The sequence below is a fragment of the Ascaphus truei genome, chromosome 8 (genome assembly GCF_040206685.1).
Source record: "Ascaphus truei isolate aAscTru1 chromosome 8, aAscTru1.hap1, whole genome shotgun sequence".
In the NCBI taxonomy this organism is placed as follows: Eukaryota; Metazoa; Chordata; class Amphibia; order Anura; family Ascaphidae; genus Ascaphus; species Ascaphus truei.
In genome coordinates, this window is record NC_134490.1 from 46,296,470 (window position 1) to 46,320,849 (window position 24,380).

The window sequence follows — 24,380 nt, forward strand, 5'->3', positions numbered from 1 at the left end:
ACTACTAGAGCTGTTGTTCTGAATAACAGAGATTGTGTGGGTTCCACTTCTGATCCTGTTGGGTCTGACACATACCATTCATAAGGTGCCTTAGACTTTTCAACCCAATAACACTTTGTGTGCTGTGGGAAATTTGTGGAATAATATCCTGCAGTTTGTAGAGTTGTATTTATTGAAAAATAAAGTATTTTAATTCAGTATGTGCCTGGCACTCTGGCAAATGGCACAGTGAATATTTTTGTCCCTGTTCTGTTATATTGTAGCCATTTTTGTGCATATCCATCATGTAGCACAACAATAAGTGCATATATACCTGTAGTAGCTCCCTCCCCTGACTTCCTTTAAAAGCAGACCACTTTCACTTCATGGTTGACAGTTTAATGTTCCTTGTGGAGCACACCTGAGATACCTGTGAGATATACTAATAGCTAGATTAGCTACATGTGGGAGCAGTGAGACGCTCAAAAGTAGGATGTGACAATTAATACTTCCTATCAGTGGGTTTAGCTGTGGGTTCTAGTCCTGCTGGGTCCGACTCCATTCCAGTCATTAGGTTGGTGTCTTAGGTTTGTTATTAACTATATATAGATTCGGAGGGACGTTTGAGGGGATATACAGTATACAACTGGTGACGTTTAGAAAAATTGAAAATTAGAAAATTATGCTTACACAGGTCAGCTTCCACTCTCTGCAAGCCTCTGTTCCCTCAAGACTGTAAGGATGCTATTCGGAAAAGAGCACTTTCAAAAGTCCTGCTTGTCTTTTTGACCAAGTCTCATTCTGGTTGTTTCCGGAAAAAAACAATCCAGGCCATGGAAGATGACCATGCCTCTAGGACAGCCCACAGTGGTGGGCTTAAGTGGAGTTTGAAATTTGAACTGACCAATAGGAATCGTTTTAACTGGGCTAATGACCAATAAGAGATCCCAGGGCTGGCCTAATATCTCCTGTAGAGATAGGTGCCTCAAAGTCTGGGATAAACAAACGCTCCACACTTTGAGACAACCTGAGTATACACCCCTCCTCACTCCTTCCTCACTCCAACATTGTCTTAAGCACTGCACGCATATTGGGATAACAGGCCCAGATTCCTTTCTGTGATGACTTGCTAAGTGAATTACCTTACCCATAAGGGGAAATAAACTGCAACACGTCGGTCAGCCATTTTGGCCATACTAAGATGGTATACTTATGCCAGGAACTTGACATTCATCTTTATTGGGCAATGGCTGGGCTAAACCTTTAATATGCTGGCCACATTGCCCCTACCATCATAGTAACATTATTTGCCCTGAAATAATGGAGCTCTGGGGATCTGCCCCCATGTGCATTGACACACGGCTTACCTTTTTGGAACACTGCTGCAGAAGAATACAGGGGAAATTGTTTGAAGTCAGTTCATCAAATGAAGGTCAAAAAGGCTCACAAAGAATTTTATACATAATTACAATATGCGCAGCCTGTTACTACTCCCCAAGCTTCATGATTGATACTCCCCCAAGTCAAAACCCGGTTTATATAGGTAAGGAAATTAAGCAAAGGACTTTAATACATTGATGCAGAATCAAAGGGCAACACTTTGTCCAAGGTCACAATGCGCTGGTACTCTTAGTGGCGACATTACACATAATTATGGAGAACCTCGTCTCTGTTTGTCTTCGAAGTACATTCTTCTAAAGGAGAAAGAGAATGAAAGGAAGCCTATGTTTTTGTTTTAGGTTTGATTCTTTTGTGTTGTATCCCCTTGTTTTGAGAGCTTGCACCTTTAACACATTTAGTCAACTGTTTTATAGAAAGAACTTCATTGTTAAGCTGATAAACGTTTTCGCAGAATTTCCTTTCATTCACGGATTTCCGCGGATCAGTCAGAAAGGCACATTTGTTTTTTTTCTAATTCTGAAAATCTGCCAGACAGATTCCGATTTCCAAAAATGTGAATCCGCAAATGGAATTATTATTGGAGGGGTATATAAACATTGTCACTTAACCATTAACCTGTGACTGACTGGACTGACCCCTGTGTGTGTGTGTCCACTCCTTGGCTGGTACCTGGCCTCAGTGGCCTGGGCTCTTCTCTTGTATTATCTCTGTGTCTATTATATAAATTATGTAGCAGTGGAAGGAGTGGCTCAGTGAGTAAAGACACTGACTGGTTCAATTCCCGGTGTCGGCTCCTAGTGACCTTGGGCAAGTCACTTTATCTCCCTGTGCCTCAGGCACCAAAAACAGATTGTAAGCTCCACGGGGCAGGGACCTGTGCCTGCAAAATGTCTCTGTAAAGTGCTACGTAAAACTAGCAGCGCTATACAAGAACTGGAGTTGGCCAGCCCTGTGCTAAACGGATTTCGAAAAATCTGCGTGAAGTAATCCCATGGCAGATTCAAAGAAATGCACATAGATTTAGGAGCACCCAATCAGCCTGCAGACTTCCATGTGCAGATTGGATTTTGTCAGGTTCCCTCATCTTATTTCATATGAGGAAAGAAGGAAAAATATATATATGTATAATGTAATGTAGGACATGGGAAAGGCACATTTCTTATGAAATAGCACTGCTCAGTTAGTAAATAAGATTGGTGTGTTTAAACACAATTTTAGCAGCTTGATACATGGTCCATTGATCTATTGCTTATTGCATTGTGCTCAATAATGTCACTAATTGGTAAATGACTTTAAACTTCATATTCACAGAGGCTTTTTGATGTTGGGTGAAAGAAAATGCTAATGTAGACAGTCACACTCTTTATAATTATCTTCATCCTAGCAAACACATTGTGATAGGATTGAGTGCATAATGTTTCAAGATTGGGTAAAACATGTCTTTACAAAACCCATATTGTTCTACACAAAATACAAAGACTTGTGAATGAACCCTTTGAAATATATATTATCTTTTCATGTAATGGGAATTAGGAAGCAGTATGAGATTTCTTCAATATATATATATATATATATATATATATATATATATATATATATATATATATATATAATTACTGTATGCTCATTTGCATGTATTAGACAGGTCTGCAACCCTGCCTTTCAACCATTATCACCCAGCACACAGCGCTTCCACTGCAGCAAGGGATTCTGTGAAATTACATGCAAATGAGCACACAGTGCCACCTTTTGCTTCAAAACCATATAACATGGTCCCTTATAAGCTTATGCTTGCTGCATTTCACAGCTTTGAGCGCAGTCTGGGTTAAGATGCATAACCAGTAAATCCACCCACAACAGCCATTTCAACCTTAATGGGTCTCATCAGTGTGGGGTTGGCTATACTGGCTTTGCAAAATGAATCACGTTGTACACGTGAGTGCCAATTTTATAGAGCTTTCAACATTGATTTCATTTGCTGGGGTTGACAATATTGCACTATTTTATTTCTCTACTTCGTTTCCATGTCCTGATGTGATTTGCGCACCTGTTTCTTCTTCGATTGCTGGTTGGATTTGGTCTGAATCCTGTGTCGGGAGCTGCATTCTCTAAGGACAGTTTATTATTTAAATGTATTGGTTTTAAGTGGTGTTATTTGCGCTTGTTTATTTCTTCATTAATATATATATATATATATATATATATATATATATATATATATATATATATATATAATAACTGGGGAGAAAAGGACCACTATGATGAGAGCACTCAAGGATAGGTGATACTGGAAACTAATGAACCTGATTGAGAATCGTAACATATAATGATGGGTAACTTAAAAACAAATTTATTAGGAGAAATCCTCAAATAAAATAAAGTTTATATGGATAACCCTCTATGTGGGGTGATCCTAAACAAATGGCGAAATTAAAATGTGGAAAGGGGATGGGAGAGGTAAGTCCTATTGGTGTAATAGGTGCTCCTCAATGGCTTCACTATCTAAGGTAGGTCACAATGATGATCCCAAAGGTGAATGGGATATGTGGGGTAAGTATAGGTGCTGTAATACACTTTATAAACAGACCTTGGGTGAAATCTACACGAACACCCACAATACAGTAGTGACTCCAAGAGTCAGACAAGGTTCTATGACAATTAAGCAAACATGATAGCTGATAGCCAAAAGACCTGAAACTAAGTATTTATTCTAAGTCCAGTTCTGCGAGTCAGACAGATTGGCAGGCAGTAAGTGTCTGCCAGGGTGTCGAATGACAACGTCTTTTGCCCGGAGCCAATTGCATAGTGCTATGGAGTCATAGTCCCAACAATAATTGTGAGCCAGTATAATTCAGATAGAGAAGGCATAAAAGCAGACAGCACATAAACACTGCGTAGCTGGACAGTGTAGCAGACTGGATGTGTCTGCAAACAGTGTATCAAAACCCCTACGTTTTCTAATGCACTGACACTTTGATACAATGTGTATCAGTTACCCTCTTAGCGAGTGTATCGCTTATTCCCCTCACCAGAAGACAAAGACTCTGAAAATCTGTGTAACGAATGAGTCCTTCACAAAGGAAGGAATACTTAAGTTTGCTGCGGTATGCGGTAGTGACGGGCCGGAAAGTCTCGGGAGGCGCCACCTGTGACGTCAGTACGTCTCTTGCCGACGTACGTTTCGCGGGAATGCTTTGTCGAGGCTGGAGGGAAAACCTCCAAACAGCTGCTATTTAAGGTGGTAGCCAGCTACCTGATTGGTGGAAAAGTGATTGAATGCATGTTGGCGCCAAAGCGCCTGATTGGGCAAGCAGTATGAATGGATATGTGTAAACCTGAAGGCAATAACAGACACCGAGGGCCTTTGGTGGTGAATAAAGGGAACTACAGGAGGTCACAATGGTACTGCATGGGATGTAGACACACATACACAAGGAAGAAATGTTAGATGAAGTGATAATACACAAATCCCTCATTCAGACCTTGGGGGGATAAAGTGCCAAGTGTATATATCCACCTTGACTCCTTTTGGAGTAGTATCCCATCCCAGTCACCCTTCCTAGGGCCAAGTGAGTACTGGTCTATTTCTGCAAATGTTAGGACATTACTGTCCCCATTGTGATGTTCCAGGACATGTCTGGCTACCGGTGTATCTTGTTGGTTGCGAATAGTGCCAAGGTGTTAGAGTACGCAGTGCCTAAAGGGACGTCTGTTTTTTCCTACATATTTCTTTTGACAAATGCAGGTCACTAGATAGATAACACCAGAGGATCTACAATTAATAAATGCTCTGTTGTCAAATCGCTTGGTGTTATTCCAGTTTTGGAAGGTCTTGGTACTACTTTTTGATTTGCATGCTTTGCAATTATGGCAACTAAAGCAACCAACTGGTTTGTCCAGCAGCCAGGTCTTCAGACTTCTATCACCCTCAAAATGGCTACTGACTAGATGGTCACGGAGGTTTTTAGCCATCCTAGGTGTCATTTCTGGGTATGATTTGAGTATGCCATTTAAATCGGAGTCTGATTGTAAGATATGCCAGTGTGTCTGGAAAATCTTCCTGGCCTGTTCCCATTTAGAATTGTATGTGCCAATGAACCTGATGGTATTTGGTGTAGGTTTGTGAACTTTGTCTCTCAATAGAGTTTCTCTTGGGGTGCTTTTAGCTCTTTTATAGGCCCTCTTAATGCTGTTCTTGCTGTAGCCACGTGCATAGAATCTTTGTTTCATAAGTGCAGCTTGTTTTTCAAACTCTAAAGATGTGGTGCAATTCCTTCTGATACGTAGGAATTGACCAACAGGGATATTTGTAATGAGGTTGGGGGTTGGTGGCTGTTGGCTCTTAGGATACTGTTGGTGGCGGTTGTCTTCCTAAAGGAAGTAGATGTTAGATATCCATTTTCTGTAATTTAAATTTTCAGGTCCAGAAAGGAAATCTCTCTCTGACCTATTTCAGAGGTAAGTTTCAGGTTATTCGTATTTGTGTTAAGTATGGTAATGAACTCTAGTAGTAGTTTCTCTGTACCGTTCCAGAGTAGAATAATATCATCTATGTACCTGTACCACATTTGTATGTGGTTGGTATATGGTTCCAGGTCCTCAGAGAAAACTACTTCAGTTTCCCACCAGCCCAGGTACAGATTAGCATAAGATGGGGCATATTTAGTGCCCATTGCTGTGCCCTGGGTCTGGTGGTAGAGTACTTTGTTGAACCAGAAGTCATTCTTTGTTAAAACAAAGTTTAGTAACTTGAGAACAAACTCGTTGTGGTTTGCAAGATGAGTACCTTGTGTTTTTAGAAAGTAGGATATAGCAGACAATCCAATTTTATGGGGTATGCTAGTATATAGCCCTTCTACATCCAGGGACACCAAGATGGTATCTGCAGTGACATTGGTGTCCTCTATTTTGCTGAGGATATCTTTGGTGTCCCTGAGATGCGATGGGAGGGCTACAACAAACGGTCTAAGTATGCAGTCGATGTAATCACTAGCATTTTCGGTTTAGCATACCGTAATTAAGTATCTCACTAAGTTCCAAATTGTAGCTGGCAGTGGGGTCAGTTTTAAGGATGAGTAACAGGCCCTGTCGGAGGTAGGGGGGGCCAGGGGGACACCGCTACACAAAGATTGGGGGAGTGTACTGTGGCCAGAACGATATAATGCATTAATAGGATAATCATTGAATAATATATTTTAATACCTGTAGACCAAGCAGAATGGAAGGAGAATGTGAATGAGAAATACTAATCATTAGGAGAAGTTTTTTTTAAAGAAAATCAATGAAATGCAGCAATTTGCAAGGGTGAAACATAATTTTGTATCAATCTCTGCCACTGAGGTTTGGCAACAGATCAAACGTGATATTCCTTTCACTCAGACATTGAAGCACTGCCTTATTTTTTAGTCATATTTCTGAATTTATGAAAAGCACTTCATGAAAGCAACTCAAGCAAGGTCAGCATTAGTATGCAGCAATTCAGAAAACCCACCAGCTTTCAGACATTTAAAAACTCCCTGAAAAAATCAAATTTTCAAAGAAACTTATCTGGCATACCCCTAAAATCCACACCACACCGTCACCCCCACCCCCTCCCAACCCTGTTGGTAACAGCTGTGGGGCTGGACCAAACTCCACTCTAACACCCCCTAACATCCACACTCCCAAATCTTATTGGAACATCTCTGCGGCTGGACCATACTCCACCCTGAGGCACTAGGCCGGCAACAGGGGGTTCTGCCAGGGCTGGTGTCCCGGGGCTCTTGCCAGGCCCTGCTGCTAGTCATGGTGGGCCCTGGCTCTCAGCTGCCTCAGGCAGGGTTGCCAGTGTGGCTGCGGGGCAGGCGGTGGCAGGTCTCTCTCATGTGAGAAACAGAAGTCAGCTGGGCTTAGCTTCCGGCGCGTGTCAGACTCCTCGTGGGACAATCTGAGGGAGAACTGGGGCTGGCAGCAACTGCTGTGACCTGACACCGATCCCCCCACCCATCCCGCAGCCACCGGTCCACCCCGCAGCAATGGCACACCCCGCAGCAACAGGCCCTGTCGCAGCCACCGGCCCTCCCATAGCAATGGCAGCAACCGCCCCCCCCATGCAGAACCCCCCCCTGTAGCAGCCACTGCTCCCCACCACAGCAACAGCCCCCATTCGCAGTCACCGGCCCTCCCATAGCACTGACCCCCTGTAGCAATGCCCCCCCCCCATCGTAGGCGTCAGCCCACCAGCCCTCCCTAAGCCACTGGCCCACCACCCATCCCACAGCCACCAGCCCTTCCCGCAGCCACCGGCCCACACCCCATCCTGCAGCCACCGGCCCACTCCCCCTCCCGCAGCCAACAGCCCACCTCCCATCCCGCAGCCACCAGCCCTCCCGTAGCCACTGGACCTGACCTGAGACCATCCACAAGGTAAGTCTCTCTCTCTTTGTGAAGTAAATAATGCAGGAGGTTTGGTCCCCCCAAATAACACTAGTTTATTGAAACATTCAGATAAGGAACTTATTTTTACTTATTAAGTATTGATACTCCAGCAGGGTGCTTTTTATGGCTCAGCGTTTTGCTGAGAAAGGACCGCGGAGGCCTGAAATGTCGTCCCTGTATAGATAGTGTTTGCTGCATGCCCTGACAATCCTGACATCATTATGTGAATAATATATGTTCTTATACTGTACTTCTCTAGTTGAGGGCTGTGGACTTTTTTCCAGTTTCAATTGTTCTCTAAAGTTTAAATTATGATAATAAGAGGAAACAGGGCTAATAAAAAGGAAACCTTTAGAGACTAGTCAGCTGTGATGTAGTGAGATATGTTTGGGAGGACTCGATATTAACCTGGAATAGCAGGACATGGTGAGGTGTAAGCCTGGCAGGGTACACTGCTATAAGGCAGCCAGAAGAAGTGCTGCAAGAGCAGTGAGGCTCTTATTTTTATTAGTGCTAAGAAAAGGCAAGAACCTGCATATACTGTAGATGTGTATGTGTGCAAATCAAAGCGTTCCCGACTACAGTAAATTTCTGGTGTCCTGTTGGTTGCAAGCCATGAGCTGCAGGCCTTTTTTTTACAAGTAGTTGGATTTAATAAAACATTTCCAAATTTCCCTTTTCCTGCTGAGACTTTGCTTTATTATTATTTATAAGAACTAACACAATTTTAATTTAATGAATTTCACTGTTTCATATTTATGCTGCAAAAAATAAATAGTGTTTTTATTAGGGCAGCAAATTGTGTTAGTTCAATGTAACTGATATTTTGTATGTATGAACTGTCTGCTACTCCCCAGAGATAACTCAGCTCAGCAAAAATCTAAAATAAATACAAAATAAATTAAAGCGTTTGAAGGTTCTGTGGAGTCAGGCAACCCAGGTGATAAAAAGCCCATAACAAAATGCCCTAAATAATTCTCTACAATAAAAAATAAAGGGATTAGCAGAGATTGTTGTGCACAACTACTGTAGGTTTGCGATATTTAACATAACTCCAGTCTGGGCGATTTCAGTATTTAATAACAGACATTGCCTTAACTTTCATATCTGGCTTTTAGATATTAGTTCCCTGGGGTAAGAGGAACTAAATATATTTGAATTGAACTTTGGACCAATGTTCCAATACATGTCCTCAGGAACTGGCAGACACACATCTGGATTCTATTGTCCGTTTGAAGACATATCTGAATAATCAACAAATAGGCAACATCATTACTGTATATGTGTGTAAAGCACCATATTTATTTATACAGGTAAACCCAATGCAGGGAATTAAAATGCATTGCATGGAGAGGAAGCAGATTAACAAAGAACCAACTCGCATAATGAATTCCTGAAATGTGAATAAACGGGACATACTTTTTGACAGTGGTGGTTTTAGGCTTAAGTGTACTAAAGGCTCATAACAAGGAACCTTATGCAAAGGGAATGTGTTTGTTATTTCTTAGGTGTAAGTTGCTATTTGTAACCCCTTACACATTGTCTTCAGTGCATTGTATAGTTTACAGTAACAATGCATAAAAACCCCTTCTGTATTTATTTTCAACCTAGTTTATTCAATAAAACATTTATTTTAATAGGCGATATTAAGCCATGACCTCTAAAACCTTTTAACCACAGAAAAATGTATGATACCACTTAATCTGTAAGTACTGTGTGTGATTGTTCCAATCTTAGCTATATGGATAGAACATTTGTGAACATAAAACAATAGCTTCACATAGGGTCCTCAGGACAGATTTGGGAACCTCTGGAATGAGAGATGAGAGATGTTAGTCATTCCTACATTCCTCCACATGGATTCAAAGGGTGGACAATTTCACTCACGATTTGGTTTTGGCTCCAAAAAAAAACATTTGTTCCTGGTTCTGGAAAAACCTGATTTGTTTGGTTTTGGTTATTTCTTTTAGATTAAGATTTTTACCAATTTATGGTGGAATAAACCTTAAAATATACAGGAAATTGCTAAAGTAGCAAAATAAAGCATGAGAAATGCTTAAAAAATATAAATCATAAAAACAATTAGAAAACTAATATACTATAGTTGAAAAACGGAATAATTTAAAAAAAAATAGACAGATTCTAGTGTTGACTAAGTGTGAGAACAAACTAATCTTGCATAGTCACAGTGGCCAGATGTTTAATTGCTTCCCACTGGATGAAGCAGACGGTACCCTAACCATCACAAATATCAGAGAGAACATGTTTCTCATGCCCAATGGGAGATCTTACTAGTCTAGTCAACGATAGCCACACTAGTAAAAATTCAGTGTGGTAACCATGATTTGACTTGCTCACACTCACAGGGAGACCCTGCCACTATCTTACTGAGAATACTAAACAAGCACAAAAGATAAGAAAGTACTCACAACCAGGCAAAAAACAAGACCCACACATGACAAACAAAGATACAAATGGTAAGACTTTTCCCTAGACAGAAGGTACAACTCAAACTGATGGCCCATAGCTTAAGCTCAGAACAGACTGAGCCAACTCGTACCCACCACGTGACTCCATGTAATTTATCATAACCTAATGTGTTGTAAACTGTTAAATTGTCTTCAATACATTATACCTTAGCTAGATATAATAATTGTGCATTAGGTTTAGCCCACAAAAATCATGTTTATTTGGCCAAAGTTATTACTTACATATTGCAGATATATGGCAGTTCACATCAAATACTGCATGTCATATGCTTTTCAAAGTGGTTGCATGTTATCGGCTCTTCCTTTTTGTTCTGTAAGTGGAATCCTTGTTTCTGATGTTATTCTGTCTCTGACTCTGATCTGCTTCCACTAAGGAGCGCAAACTAATATCAAAAGTCATTTCGTCGTAGTCCTCAAATATCACAGATCATTTCTTCCAACAGTTTTTCTTTTAGGAAATCTAAGTCACTTCTCAGACAGCCCAAGACAGCTGTCTGTCATATCATCTATCCCAAAATCTCAATCTTTGGAGAATAGTCACATTCTTTACCATCAGGAATAATCTATGTAACATTTTCTACTGAGCATTCTTTAATCAAGAATAATCTGTGTAGCACCTGTCTTTGTCAATCACACAAAGATGAATTATAATTTAATAAACAAAATCATAAAGGTGATATCTAACATTGAAAATCTTAAGGGTTTTGATTTTGTATTTGATTTTGGAATACACAGTATTGTTCTGATAAGCATGGACACGGCTGTGTCCATGTCTCGGGTAAATGCCAGTACAGATCATAAATAACCATTCATGTGAAATGCTGTTAAAAACCTTTTCCTGAAGTGATATAACTATAACTATTTAGTACAGGGAGTCGTGGATGGCGGTGCAACTGCCTTGGAAAGAACGATTGACCAAAGATTGCCAATAAAATATCTAGGTACAAAACTGTATTGGCACATGAAGAAACAGCAAAAAAGTCCTCTTACACGTTTCGCGTTGTGTCCCACGCTTTATCAAAGAGTATAACTATTTAGTGAATAACACCCAAAGTTGTAAAGAATCTTTAAAAAAAAAAAACATAGCTGAAACGGGAAAAAAAAAAATACTTCAGTGGAAGAGAATTGATTGAACAGCCCTGAGAACTTGCTTATACTGTAAGAAAATATATATATATATCAGGACTTTGATGGAACAGACAGGACTGACCCTGCCCTTGAAAAAACGGATATAACTATCTATGGTTCTAAAATGTCCCATGACAACTTTGAATTTCATTCAAGCAGTGGCAGGCTGTACATTTCCTAAATGTGCTACTACCTCCTTGCTACGTGCAGACTGAGCTGTAATAACTTAAACACCATCTGAGTCCCAGGGCCTGTAATGTATCAGCAGCACTGCCAGCTACAGCCAGAGAACTGCTCGCTGGAAAATAGGGACAATGGACACTTCTAATTTTGCTATCTCATGCAGGGCTGGATTTATAGAGCCATATAGCTGTCCTGGAGACTTCAACAATTTAATTAGTTACTTGGTCAGCACAAGGCAACTTCTAGTGGCAAATGAAAAGGTCACCGAGAAAGCTATGCTAAATGAGAAGGTATTTTGTCACTACTGGTGACAGGATATTTAAATATAGTGTCTTGCTCCGTTGGCAGACAGTAGCAAAGCATGTCAGGCATTTGACATTGTTGTATAAATAATTATGCCTCAATGGCTAATAAATTTAAATTACAAAATAAAGTGCTAAAAAGAAATGTTCAAATGTTGTTTTTCAATGACATTTTCCACTTGCACCGTCAAAGAAAGTGCTTCATAAAGAAGGAATAGGAAATAAAAGGTCTAGCAGTGCCGCACTGCACATTTATACTATTGCCACTTTCAGATATATATCATATAAATATGATGTGGTGGGTTCTGGGGTCAGAGCTTGTTGGGATTGTGTGTTTCTTTACAAGCAGCAATTTCAGATAAAGGGTTGTAGCGCATGTTCCCCACCCCCTGAGAGATAAGGCGGCTACATTGTATTTGCTGCTTTTCCTGTGGCTCACAGGAGGCCTGAGCCTCTGCTGTTGGGAGCCCGGGGTGTATCCTGAGTAGGTTGTCAAGAGAGAGGGGATTTGGCCCGGGATTAAAGGGGTTTCACCCCATTTGGCCACGCTCTAATCTCACCTGGGAAACAAAGGGTTAACTGGACTTGGGTCCAGTAATGTGGTTTTGCCTTGCTTCAGCCATCCAACTGTTTATTCCCCTGTAAAAATGTATTGTTTCTGTTCCAGTGACTGCACCACACAAACACTGGGATCCATCCGGGAGGGAAAGGGTTAATAGTTGAATAGTGATTATAGCCCTTTGTTTAAGTTACCCTCAAAGATGCCTTCCTACTAGATGCAAATGGTCAGGAGAGCGACCAAATGTTTAGGAAGCAGCCCCCTGATCAAAGACTCAGCCACTCTACCTGTTTGCAGGAAGCTGGAGTGGTTTGTGAGTGTTATAACTCACACTTACAAACCATAGTATCCTGCCAGACACCCCATTTGGTAGACTGGCCAAACGCCCCTGATTTAGGAGTGGGGCTACATAATGAGTGACCTTATTAAATATAAGAATATTATGAGATGTCCTCGGCTGAAGGTGCTAGAAGCTACATATGTGTATTCGTGGGACTGATTCGCACATAAGGATTACAGACACATGATGTCTAGCCGGTACTAAGAGACAGATATTAATATGTCTCTTAATTTTAGTACTACATGGTAATATTTAGTCTCATTGGGAGCGTCATGCGTGACGGAATGTATTAATATGGCTCGCGTGCCAGTAAGTATCACTGAACTGAAGTTATGAAGTTATTTACAGTGTATATGGGATTTTGGATTTGCTCTGAAAATGCAGACCCCCATCTGCTATGCTAATAGGGCAGGGAGAGCATCCTGCAAGAATTAGCATAGGTCAGTGATCAAAAGGTAACTGCCCTAATTGTTTATACTGGGGGCAGGAACCAAGGAACTGAATGTTTTTAAGTGTGATACTTCACACTTACAATGGAAGCCAAAATCTGCTTCAAAGAGATTTTTCTAGCCACCTCGGCATCTAGGGTTAAGAGACGGGTTTGAAGTGGTATTTAACCCAGTGTTAGCCCTTACTCAAATGTCTTCCTGTATGGTCTTCATGTATGATCTTCATGTATTGCTGAGATGTCAACATCTGAACCTGAATTATGGAAGAAATGGCCCATCCTGTATCCTGATGGCTTTCATGTCCTAACCTTTAAGTAAGTGTCATATTTTTTCTGTTATTTGTATATCTCGTGTGTTCACCTTCTTCAAGGAATAAATTATATTTTATCATATCTAAGTCTCGTCCAGTTCAACCCAGTTATATTTTTGGTGGTGTATTATTCATAGCCTGTCACAAAGCTCCCGTCACATAGGTAATCTGTAGCGCCTCCACCTGTACAGGATCCTACTATGTGGGATAACCCCGTTAAAGGAATTCCATACAATAAAACACACTGGTACGTATAACAGGTTTACTGCAGGCAAAAGAACACTGAACATATATATACAGTCCCACACACCCGGTCACGCACGACCGTGCCCTCCAATAACCACCAACCCTTTGTCCACACACTGGCAAAATAGTCCCATATAGTCCTGAGGGGCCCTCGGGCACCCAACCACCCTGGGGTCTATGAGTAGCAACTCCCGCCAAAATGTGTGAGACAGTGCTGCCCTCACTAACGTGTTTATAGTTGGTGCACTTGTAGTACTTGCCGGGTGCTCCAACACCCGGTAACGCCACACTAAAGGATAAGATCCAGCGATGGCAGTGATCAGCGACGACGTACGCCTCCACGTGGGGTGACTTCCCGCGAGGAGTGTATCACCTTTGCCGACAGTCTCTAGTATGGAGGTCTGGTCCCAGACCACCGGATCACCAATCCGCAGCAGCGTCCTGTCTGTGTCCCTGAACTGGGGTGCTAAGGATTGGCTATTGCATATCTCCCACTCGCTCTGACATCACGATCGGCAAATGGCCAGACCTGTAGCCATGCCCTCCTCACCTGTGATTAGGTCGTTCATCCTTCCCGCTGCTCTATGATAGGCCATGCAGCGTCTCACCTTAAATTCAAATAGCAGTGGTGAAACTAAAACTGTGAAGCCCCTTCAAGGCCAAGGGAGTCCGTGGTTAGTCTCGGTGAGCGGAGAGTAGCTGGGAATTCGGGCAGGCGGTGAGCCACGGCTTTTGGATACACACAGACAATCGGATTTGTGGAAGACATTCTGTGTAAGCTATGCATCTCCCACACACGCAAAACTGTCATGTTTAATAAGTACATCTGGTTTTACAGGACCCCACATGATGTAGTGTACCTGTTAAATAGGCAGAAAGGCAGACATTTGTGGCATTAGTAATGAATCTAAATGCACACATCCAAATGGCATCATTAATCCAAGGTGGCTACTTTCTGGCTCCTGAGGATGAAATCAATCTTTTGATTTGAGATTTTCATTCTTTAAAACCTCTATAGGAACGACATGATTATTATTTTTGTCCCTCTGAGGCTTATATTTTAAACAGGAAACAGAACATTCTAAATAATAACTCATTGATTTGTATAAAAGCTCCAGGTGATACTTAATTACAGGTTTTTACCCTGTCTGAATAGATTCCACAATACAATGAGGAAACATAGTTTAATGGCATCACACATGGGGCAATATGTTTCATCATGGGGCGATATGTTACACCATGGGGCGATATGTTACACCATGGGGCGATATCGTACACCATAGGGGCAATATGTTACACCATGGGGCGATATGTTATACCATGGGGCAATATGTTACACAATGGGGCAATATGTTACACCATGGTGCAATATGATACACTGGCGACACACTTTATTCGAGCTCGGCTAGTCCCACGAATTCGGGTATACCCGGGTGTATTGAGGTTTGTGACTGTTTTCTGCCCGAGTGCATTGAGGTATTTTCCAGGCAGGGATTGAAGCATTTTATTCCCTCTGGCTGCAATACTGCACAGTATATATATATATATATATATACTGCTTTACAATTCATGAATTTATGCCATCTGGTAGACACGCGAAGCATTGCAGCCTATTAAATCCTAATCATTATCATTTAACAGATCAGCCGCCCGTCAGCCAGGCATGAACCCAGGCTGGGAAGGCAAACGCAACGGGGCTTGTCAGAGGTGAGGAGCTGCGCATTCCAGGTATCTGCCAGGTACATACTGGGTATTTGCTCGAATAAAGTGTGTCGGTGCAGTACACAATGGCGCAATATGCTGTGGGGTCACATGACTCCAGGTCACTGGGGAAGGGGGGGGGGCAAAAACTCATAGCCGGCACACAAAGGGGGTGCAGCAAAAAAAACTTTGCATGCCCCTGTGTTAGACCATGGGGCAATATTTTACACTATGGGGTAATTGGGAGAAAAAGGATTTATTGTCACATTTCTTTGTTAGAAAGAAAAATGAATATAATATTTGCAAGAAATATACAAATACAATAAACTTTTGCACACTGTAGGGTATGAACAATAGGATTAATAAAAAAAAAAGCAGACTGCCATCTCCAAAATGTGAATTAAATGCTATTGTAATAAATATGAAATGTTTTGAAACTTGGAGCGTGTGTATTGTAAATATACCAGGACAGGGGTTCTCCACCAGTCCTCAAGACCCCCAACAGGTCAGGTTTTCAGGATATCCCTGCTTCAGCATGGGTGGCTCAATCAGTGTCTTTGACTGCACCATCCGTGCGAAGCAGGTATATCCTCAAAAACTGTCTTGATGAAAGCTCTTGAGGACTGGAGTTGAGAATCCCTGTACTAGGACATTTTGTTCAGAAGACACCTCCTTTTCTAATGGTGCTCTCTTGTAGTAGTACCCAGGGCCACAGACAGATTTCCCGGGGCCCAGGACTAGAGTTACGACCCTGTCGGTGGCACTGCTTGCACCATTGCCTGTTACCGGCTTAAGATGAACCAATAGTGTAGAGAAGAGCACTGTAAGACATTTGTAAGAACTTGCAAAACATTTTTGTTAAAAAGGACAAAGTTCACCCCAAAAATGTGCAGTGTTGTATGACCTTGATGTTCACATGACCAGTGAGCTGGATTTATCAATAATGTGACCTAGTTTAAAAAGAAAAATTATATAAAAATTCGGCAAAAATGATGACATTTTGCGCTTTTTTTTTCATTTTTAACATGAACGCAAAATTCGCAAAAGAAATTGGAAACGAAAATATATGCTCATACATTTATTGCGGATTTGGATCCGCCGCGGATCGGCTGGTTCATTTGGTCCATGGATTTCCGCGAATCAGTCTCACAAATAGCGATTCATCTTTTCCGGATTTCAGAATCCGCAAATGGGATTCTTAAAATCCACCTGTGGCTTGCAAAATTCACGGCTTGGATTGATAATATCCTCCAACGGATTGCGGAATCCACGGATTGTATCCAATGGCGGCTCTGGATTAATTCACAAGGGTTGAAACTGGAACAATCAATCGACAAATTTTACACCACGGAGCGGATTTTGAATGGAAAGCTCAGGAAATTTGCAAAACGGCTTCTGACAGTTTCACTTATCTCTACTCATAAGGAGAACCATACAGAATTTCACCTATTTTGTTCGCAATTTTATTTTTTAGACTGTCAAACTTCACATAAAAAAATTGCCAAGCATTAAACGTCCATGTGCAACATCACGTGGCCCTGTATATTCAGCCATTTCCCCTCAATCCTGGCAAAATGTGGCAATACTGTGAAATTCTGGCAAAATTGGCAAGATTCGAGTCTCTTTAATAATGGAACATCATCCCTTCTCTTCCAAAGAGGCAACAACATATTATATTACATATGTTTTGAAATAAGTGGACTGCTTGATTTCTGATTATTACATTATTGATGTGATTCATTCTGAATGCAGATCTGCTTTAAAGGTATATTTTGATATATTTTCAAAGAGGGTCCTCTCGTAGTTTTAAAGACAGTGTTAAAATGCCAGAAGTGTGTAACGTGCCCGGGTAAATGCTGTACAGTACATTGCTGTAACAGTGTATCCAGAGGTGAAGCTACTACACTGTAGAACAGTAGTGCACAAACAGGGGGGCTCGCCCCCCAGGGGGGCGGGAGAATTTCTGGGGGTGGAGGGGTGGGCGGTTACAGAGGCCCCACGCTCTTCCCCACGGCATTTAAATTAAATGCGGGGGGAGACGTGAGGCCTCTGTAACTCACTTACCTGCTCTCTGCCGGGTCTTCGGTGACACGTCGTCAAATGACGTGATGGAGTCACGTGACATGACATGACCCGCGACATCATTTGACGCTGAGTCATTGGAGAGGGGGGCGCGAATGTTGCGGCTCCCGGGCAGGGGGCACAGCTCAAGAAGTTTGCGCACCCCTGCAGTGTAGAACACAAGAAGCCCAAGGGTTTACTTTGGTGTAGCCAGTACTGCAGCTATCAGGCACTGTCCTACTTAAGGGGTGTCTTTAGGATTTTTGGGGGGGCAGGTGCAAAGTTATTATGCATTTCTTTTTAAATCCAGGCAGAATACATGAATTGATCTGTTCTTTGTTTGCACGTACATCAAGGGCCAGATACACTAAGATCTGTTGGTTTATTTAATGTAACATTAACCTAAATTAACGTCATGTTCCTACTTAGTAATGCATATCCACTAAAGGGAATAATGTAATATTCTAACCCAGGTTTATTTAGTGCAGGATTACTTTTTGCAGACGTACAGTATGATATTAAAAAGAGGCGTTTTCCCCCTAACGTTTCATATCCACTAAATGCCATTAAAATGAATGCAGGGACATAACATTATGTTAGTTAGGTCATACGTAAAGGTGGCGGTAATCCCATTCAGGCTCTGAAATATGGGGTTTACTGGAGTCAAAGAGAGAGAGTGAGAGATACAGTAGGCAGAGAAAGACAGGTGTTCTATTTTAGTCCACAGGTATCTCGCACAGTTTAGTCCACAGGTAACCCTATTGTATAGTGGGAAGTATATACGTCAGTTAATAAAGAGTCTACTACCGAGGTGGGCAACCCTGTCGTCAATTGCCACAAGTGGCGAATTGGCCATGAAAGTGTGGCGAATTTTGAGTTTGCCAGCTCCCACAGTAAAATAAACTTTTTCCAGACGGCGTGTGCTGGTTTCCGCTTTCTGAATGAGTCAACGAAGTAAACCAGCAGCAGGTGAGAGTGCTGAGTTGAGTGACGCAGCAGCAGGTATAGTGCTGAGGTGAGTGAAGCAGCCGGCCAATTCAGTTAAACAGCAATTCTACTTGTTGCCAAGTAGAACAAAGAAAAACCAGTCAAACAAATATATAAAGGGAACCAACAAGTGCACTGTAAAAAATGCACTTAAAAAAGAAGGGTTAACTCAAAAGAACCCATGATGGGGGATACCGAGCAGAGTACCCCGCCTAACGCCCACTGGGAGGCAAACTCCGAAACCGTCCCAGCGGACTCGGCGTACGTGAACTCTGCCCGAATACGGGAGTGCACCAGCGCCCGGAATACTGCCACGATGTTCGTTGGGACCCCCCTGCTCAGTGCACCGTGGAGGACCCTCCAACTCAAATCCCCGGCGGGACGGGGAACCAAAGCTGAATAGAGCTCTCTGCACCGGGGTCTCTCGCCCTCGTTCCCAAGAAATACCCGCCTCCAGATGGTATCTGGGCGGGTGACAAAGGTGAGGTAGTGCACTATATGGAGCACCAGAGAATACAGGACTTTCCTCGGCATGCCGCGAAAACATGCCGGGGACATATCCCCCAACCTGCTGTGGCTGGGGGAGATAGGAGCCCGAGGGGGTTGCCGTGGTTTGGGTTCTACGCAAAGATCCGGAGACCTGAAGTTGATAGGTTGACAAGGCTCTCCGGTCTGCAAAACCCCCTCGATGAAGGTGCGTGAGTCGGGGTGGATTGCATCTTTAATCTCCCGGATCAAACAACGAGGGACACAGGCAGTAAGCATACCCATTCGGGGCGCAAGCACCTCTGCGCTTACCCAGTCCCGCCGCTCATAGTCCAGGAGATCCCCGACTCTAGTCACCTGTGCCAGGATTAGCTGGTGACAAATAGAGGGTGAATCCAACATCCGAGCCCCCACTGCCGGATTATACAGCAGGGGCTCGGCGAGGATATCAACCCCCGCCGCCTGTTCCTTCCTAGTCGTGGAGACCAGTTTCCTGGCCTTTAATAAGTCCCGGTACTATGCCGGCAGCTCCGAGAGGTTTCTACCTAAACCCTCGGGCCTGATGATAAACTGTTGCCGGTCATACCTCATACTGCGCAGCTGGCGAAAGAAACTGGTCGCCAGCTGGCACCACTGCGGAGACGGATCTGCGAATAGGGATCTCTGCAGGTATTGGAGGCGGAAAGTGTGTAACTGGGAGCGGACACACACCACTCCCTGTCCACCCTCCTCCAAAGGAAGGCACGCAACCCCCGCAGAGACCCAATGCTTCCCCATCCAGAGAAAATCCATCAATCTCCTCTGGATCTTGTTGATAAATTCGGGGGGCGGACCCATGGCTATCAGCCGGTGCCAAAGCTGACTGGCCACCAGCTGGTTGATCACCAGGGTTCTTCCCCTAATGGAAAGCATTCTCGACAGATACACCCATGACCCCAGATGAGCAATGACTCGTTCTTCAAGTTCACTGAAGTTTTCTGGGGCTGGGTCCTCCGCAGCAGACAGGTAGACTCCCAGATATTTGAGAGTATCGCTCCCCCACGAGATATTACGAAACGCGGGGGGCAAAGAGTCCACCTGTAAGGGACCCACCAAAATGCCGGAGCACTTGGACCAGTTGATCCGAGCAGAATAGGCCGCGGTGTAGACCTCTTGGCACGCTTTTGTCAGCTCCCGATCATCTAGGTCCTGGGCCACGAGGAGCACGTCATCGGCATAAGCCGAAAGGACTACCCGCATGCTGGGCTCCCGAGCACCAGCCCAGTGAGCCTCCTCCTCAGTAGGCAGAGGAAGGGCTCGATGGCCAGCGCGTATAGTTGCCCAGACAGGGGACACCCCTGACGTACTCCCCGACCAAACACAAAAGGTGCCGTCAGGGACCAATTAATTTTTACCAGACACTCTGCAGAGGCATACAGCATTTGGAGAAAGCCCACAAATTGTGGGCCAAAGCCAAACTCCCGCAGGGTCTGCATGAGGTAACGGTGATCCACCCTGTCAAACGCCTTCTCCTGATCTAGGGACAGGAGGGCGAGTGACAGACCAGTCCTCTGCGCGTGGTGTAGCAGGTCCCGGACCAGAAAAATGTTGTCATGAATGTTCCGGCCCGGGACAGTATAGGACTGGTCGGGGTGAATCACCTCTGCCAGCACGGACTTGAGCCTCAGCGAGAGCGCTTTGGCTATGATCTTATAATCCGTGCTGAGCAGTGAGACCGGTCGACAGTTAGAGATCTGGCGGAGATCCCCCTTCTTCGGCAGCAGAAACAGTATTGCCCGCCGACATGAAAGGGGCATCTCACCAGCCTCCAGGGCTTCAGCCAGGACCTCGGTGAAATCAGGTCCCAGCATCTCCCAATAAAACCGGAAAAACTCCACAGTCAGCCCGTCTAGCCCCGGCGCTTTTCCGTGGGACATGAGATTAAGAGCTTCAGAGAGCTCAGCCAGAGTCAAAGGTAACTCAAGCCGCTCTCTTCCACCCTCACCGACCATGGGAAGCCCCTCCCATAAGACCCTGCACGCATCCGGCAATTGTGGTCCGAAAACGACGCTAGCCTAATGGTACTGGACTGAGCTCGCGACAGGATGTGGCTGGATATGTACAGCCTATCGATCCGGGACCAGGATATCCTTCCACCTCTAAACACTCTAACATAGGTGAACTCAGTGGATACCCCGGGATGTTGTTCTCGCCAGACGTCTACCAAGGAGTAGCGGGTGATGACCTCCCGCAAGGCCGATGCAGAACTCGGGTGTGGCTCCGGACCATTCCGGTCCCTCAGAGCCTCGAGGGTGCAGTTAAAATCACCCCCGAGCACCACGTGTTCGTCCGCGTCGACTGTCTCCAGGTATTCGGACAATCTGACGAAGAATTGCCTTCTCAGGGGTCCAGTGGCAGGAGCATACACGTTCAAGAAATTAAACGTGTAGTCCTCGTGCCGGACCCTGAGATGCAACAGGCGACCTGGAACAACAGTTTTGGCAAATAGCAGCTCAGGTTGAAAGGATTCGGAGAACAGGGTCACCACCCCACAAGATGTCGAAGTGAGGTGGCTGAAAAAGACCTTGCCTCGCCACTCCAGATGCCAGCTTGCTTCAGCATCTGGAGTGGTATGGGTTTCCTGCAGGAAACTCACAGAGTACTTTCCCTTTTGTAAAAAGGAGAGTACCTGGAACCTGCGAAACCCGTCCTTACATCCATTTACGTTTAGCGTACCGATGCTCAAAGCCATTGGTAATCAAGAGTCTTGCTTCCCATAGGCGCTCAGGGTACTATACCCCGAGAAGCCTTTACGTGCTCTCGCAACACTTTGTTAAACTTTAGGACCCGAGCATGTTCGATAGTCCCGGAAAGTTTGGCCTTGTGGTTAGCCTTGATGTATACTCTGAGAGAGTGGAGAATGACCGAAGCATCCTTCCACCTCTCAAGGGCCAACTGCACCTTCGTATGTCCGTGTCTACAGAGGGTATCATCCAGGAAACTATCTAGCTCCTGGGCAGGGATAATGGGGATCGAGGAGTCCACCGACTCCATGGTGCCAGAGGACTCCCCTCTGAGCCCCAACTCCCCAGGCTCCTCTTGGCTGGAGAATTCAAGACCCCCTTCCTTCTCTGCAGGGGGCCTCTCTCAGCCCTAGATTGGATCCCCTCTTCGGTGTTTCCACGAGGGGGTCCACTGTGCTCTCCAACTCCATCCCCGAGTCAGGATGTTCAGGGGCAGCTGGTGGCGACATGGCAGAGGCAGTGGTCTCCCGAGAGTCCTCGGGGGCCAGAGAAGTACACATGCCACGGATGTTTGCATCACCTGCGGGAGGGCACTCACCAACCGCGGGAGGGCCCTCACTATCCGCGGGAGGGCCCCCACCATCCGCGGGAGGGCCCTCAGCACCCACGGGAGGGCCCTCACCATCCGTGGGAGGGCCCTCACCATCCGTGGGAGGGCCCTCACCATCCGCGGGAGGGCCCTCACCATCCGCGGGAGGGCCCTCACCATCCGCGGGAGGGCACTCACCCACTATGGGAGGGCACTCATAAGAAAGGACCTCAAAGGGAGGGTCTATCCCAGCATTCACTCCCAATAAAGTGCCTGCCCAAAACTCCGCAGTAAAAGGGTTCAGGTCACACAACTCCCAGATGTAATCGGAAGTGCCCACCAAAACATCCTCCAAACCCCCACCCACGGGGGTCAGTCCTAGCCCATCTCCTTCCTCAGGTGGCGCAAACCGGGGCTTTTTTTCCTTAGTTGCGTCATCCGAAGGCGGTACAACCGGAAGGGGATCCCGGTCGACCCCCGGGTCCCCGAAGACAGGTATCTTTTTTGTGTCCGGTGGGGTAAATTCACAGAAACACAAGTCTCCGGGGGATTCTCTCCAACCCAGAGGGGTGTTGGGAGGCTCCCCAACATCTATTTCTAGGGGTAAGGCCTCATGCTTTTGAGCACCTTGGCCTTCCACCCCAGAGATGTCGGGTACCTCCTCTTGCATTCCCTCCAGATCTTCGAGGGGGGGGGGGGGGCTGTTCATTTATGAGATCCGGCTCACACTGGTAAATCCCAACCAGTGGGCCGGATGGAGCCACCTCGTGCGGAACTGATGTTCCGTTCCCTTTAGGAGACATCCGCGGGTGAACATAATCCGGTTCACCCACCTCGACCTCCTCAAACGCCCTCTTGTTTTTATTTTTAAATTTGCTCTTCCTGGGGATTGATTCCCCAGGAGAGGGTGCCGCTGCCTCCCCAGCAGGAGCTTCCTCCTGCTCCCCCGCACCCTGTATGGTGCTTACAATGTGGGTAGGGTGTTCTTGGGGGGGGGGACAGCGACAACAGAGGGTGACTGTTGTGGGGTGGCTTTTACCTTCTCCCTCTGATCTTTAGGGAGAGGTTCAGATGTCACCGCCCGAGATGGGGCAGCGATATCTTCTGCGGTCCCAGGGGGGACCTGGGCCCTCGAGGGCTTTACCTTCTCCCTCTGTTCTTTTGGGAGAGGTGCAGATGTCACCGCCCGAGATGGGGCAGCGACATCTTCTGCAGTCCCAGGGGGGACCTGGGCCCTCGAGGGCTTTACCTTCTCCCTCTGTTCTTTTGGGAGAGGCGCAGACGTCACCGCCCGAGATGGGGCAGCGACATCTCCTACGGTCCCAGGGAGGATCTGGGCTCTCGAGGGCCCCGCTGTGGTAGGCACAGCGGTACCGGGTGTCTTGGCAGAGGGAGGAGTGGGTGCAGGAGCTGAGGTGGGATTCCTGTTCCCTTTGGGGCAACTCCTACGAGTGTGCCCCAGCTCCTTGCACAGATAACACCTAACCCCCTCCGTGCCATAGAAAAAAATATATTGAATGCCCTCGTAGGGCACCCTAAAGGAACCCTCCACAGATTCTGTGCTCCCCGGCAGCAGCAGTTGTACCTGCCACCTAAATGAGAGCACATGCCTCAGCGCCCTATCCCTGCAGCCCATAGGCAATTTTGTTATAGGAGACTTAATGTCTCCCAGGGTTTGCAGGTGCGGCCGCAAGAGGCTGTCTGGGATGAAGGGGGGCACATTTGAAAGGATGACCTTTGTGCCTAACCCCTCCATGGGTTCTATAGGGATGTAGATCCCCCCTACATTGATGCCTTTCTGCACCAGGGTGTGGGTGGCAGCCAGCATACGGAGGAAGAAAATGCCCCTCCCATACATCTTGCTGGCCGCCACCACAGCAGAGGGACCCACAACGTCTGCCACAGCCCTTACATAAATCTCCATGTTCAGGCCAGGTGACATTGGGCATCTCACCCCAAGCTTCCTGCTCACACCGGGCGTGGCCCCAGCATTGTTGTCGCTGGGGTCGACACCTGCAGCTGTTATCTGC